At 37.8% G+C, this 3,135-nt stretch overlaps 1 pseudogene; it reads right to left on the bottom strand.

The window, feature by feature from the left end:
• Positions 1-274: 274 nt before the first annotated feature.
• On the bottom strand, positions 275-2,719 carry LOC112193588 (annotated as a pseudogene).
• Positions 2,720-3,135: the final 416 nt, after the last annotated feature.

Genomic DNA, 3,135 nt, shown 5'->3' with positions numbered 1-3,135 from the left:
CATATATTGATAGTGATTCTACTGAAACGTGGGTGTGATAGACGAATGTCATTGAACAGTCGTTTTGGCTTCTAAATCTTATACAATTTTGTTTTTCTGTGCATGCAATGTAATTATTCTAGTGGGAGGAACTGATAGAAGGGTATCTTATCAAATGAGTTTTTAATTTTAATTTTTTTTTAATTTTTAATTTTATTTTACTAACCAGGCTTGAATGGTCTTCTACGAATCATTTAATGACATGGAGATACAATTTGATAATACAAACTGAGCATTGGTACATGTTCAACATGTTTGATCTTATTTCATGTGCTTTGAAATTTGTAAGTTTGGTGCTGTATACGAAAAAGAGTAGCATCCAAAAATTTAAACTATATTAATGAATAATTACTGATCTATCTCTCTCTCTCTCTCTCTCTCTCTCTCTTTGTTTCGGCCCAGAGACAGATCTGCTGCGGGCTCAGTTAGTTGCCCTACGAGGATCAATTCCCAACTCTGACAGTTGCCTCCACACTCTCTTTGTGAACTCGTCCTTGTCAAATATCCTACGTACTGTAGGTCGACTTTCCGCGGTAATTTTCTTAATTCTATGTTGTTGAATCAGCAAGCTTTTCTTTTTCCTTATCTGAGCCAATGTCTTCTGCTCTTCTGGAGTCAACTCCATTCCACCCATCTCCACATCATCATCCACCTCTGCCTGCCGGATTCCTTCTTCTCGTTCTAACTCCTCAAGCCTATTCAAAATATCGGGATCAACAAAGTTAAATACATTGTGCTTATCAAGAATTTCAGGCATGATGTCCTCTTTCCACTCATCATGAGCAAGGATATAATTCATCTTCAAACTGGCAGAGTATACACCAGCACCACCATTTTCATTCTCCAAATCCTTTTCAGTAGTTCTCTTTTCTTTCTCTGCTGCTTGCTTAGCCTTAGCTTCTAAAACAGCCTGAGGCATAGATGGAGGCCCTTCCTTTTGGTCACCTGGCGTTGGGATCTCAACATGAAAACGATCTAAACAATCATTTATCTTTTTAGATTTCATCTTCAACTCAACTCTCTGATTCAATAACCTCTCACAAGCTGCATTCTTTACGGAAATAACCCCTCCTCGGTCAAAGTGCTCATGGTCAAGAGTATTCCATCATCATTTGTAGCCTCGCCTCCTTGACTAATCACAGTCTTCACAGCTTCAGCTTTCATCTCTGTTACCAACTTCATGTCTTCCTCAGATATGCCTTCCAATGGCTGCAAATCAGTCTTGTTGCAGACTATAATTAATCGTTTGTTCATGAACAGAGATTTAATGCTGTGAAATAGGGCTGCTTGTTGAGCAATGGTATAACCACAAGACCCTGAGATGTCCAAGAAGAACAAAACAGCTGCTCTCAAATGTGCCAATGCTGTGATGCTGCACATCTCAATAATGTTACAGTCTTCAAATGGTCGGTCCAAAATCCCAGGTGTATCAATAACCTGGTACCTCAGGTCCTTATAATCTGTATGCCCCACAAAGAGTGACTTTGTAGTAAAAGCATAAGGCTGGACATCCACATCGGCCCTGGTGATCTTGTTGATGAATGAACTCTTTCCAACATTCGGATAGCCACATATCAATATTGTCCTGGTGTTTGGGTCAATTGAAGGTAGCCTTGCCATGTGTTGCCTAATTTGTTCTAGATAAGCCAAAGTCGGACCAATCCTCTTTATAACTGTGCACATACGGCCAAGAGCAGCAACCTTGAGACTCTTGCATCGGTAAAGTGAATCGCCATACTTCAATAACTTGACATAATCTATAGCAATCTCGGAAATAAGTTTCCTTGCAGTATCGATTTGATCCAGTGCGAGCTTGTAATGGTCCTTGTTGTAGACAACATGTAGAAGATCACCATAGAAAGGATGGATGTCTTCCAGCCTAGGAAATTCATCAATGATAGTAGAGAGCTTCTCATGAAAATCTGTCTGGGTGTATTTCACTTTGCGCATATAGAACTGACGCAGGCGGTTAATGGCATAACCCTTGTGGACTACAGTTGGGGTCTGCCGCTGGGTGCGAGATAGGATAACATCAATGAAGTCCTTCCCGCTGGGGACAACAGTCATCTTCTTGAAATTATATTGCACCATCTTTACTTGGTTTTCTGTCTAGACAAAACAGACTCGAGTTAAGCACCAAACTTCGACCCGAAAACCAAATAAGTTAAACATGAAACATATTAAAACAATTCAACAAGAAAGAAACGGAAACATCTAATTTTCAATTCACCACAAATAAGAGAGCATAACAATCGATTCCTCAATTCACCCAGAAAAAGGTATTTAATTGTACCAATACCTACACATCACCCACTAGAATCAACCAGGTCTTTCAGTTCAAAAAATATAAACAAATTCTAGATATAAATCAACAAAGAAATAGGCTTTAACTACAGATTTGAATTTCTAGGCTGAATGAACTAAGGAAATCAATCCGCAGTGTGATGAATTAGTCTGAAGCTGATAACAATGGAAGTAATTGAAAGAGGAAACATAAACAGAGAACAAAAGAAGCAGCAAACAAATTGAAATCAAGAGGACTTACAGAAGATCAGGGCGGCGAGGGTCTGTCGCTCTCGTGGAGAGCTATAAGGAAACAGAAGAACAGGGGGTTAGGGCTGAGTCGGCTATATAAGGGGTTCACCGTTAGGGTTTTCGGAAAATTATATATATAAGTAACCGAACAAATTCATTTTCGAAAAAAAAAAGGACTAATCTTATATTAGACTAGTCTTCCTCCACACATGCTCAACATGTGCAAATGATTTTTTCCTAGAATATAAAAAAGAAAATATAATAGAAGAAAACGATTGAGAAATCAGTGGGAGAGAAAAGTGAGTTATGAGATTTTTTTTACTTTATCTTTTTAATTAAAATATAATTTATCATAATTGCCCTAGTGATTTAATTAGTTCTCAAAGTTTTTTAGTCTTTCAGGGTTATTTCTATCAGGATTTTTGATTTTGGCTAATAACGTCTCTTCTCTTAATAATAGTATAGATTTATACAAATAAGGATACAAAGCCCGCACCGAAAGATAATGAAGTAGGACCTAATCTCGTAGATTTCATTCGTAATTATGAATTAATACAATTT

The sequence above is a fragment of the Rosa chinensis genome, chromosome 3 (genome assembly GCF_002994745.2).
Source record: "Rosa chinensis cultivar Old Blush chromosome 3, RchiOBHm-V2, whole genome shotgun sequence".
Taxonomy (NCBI): Eukaryota; Viridiplantae; Streptophyta; class Magnoliopsida; order Rosales; family Rosaceae; genus Rosa; species Rosa chinensis.
The sequence above is the reverse complement of the archived record's forward strand: the minus strand, read 5'-3'. Positions and strand labels throughout refer to the sequence as shown.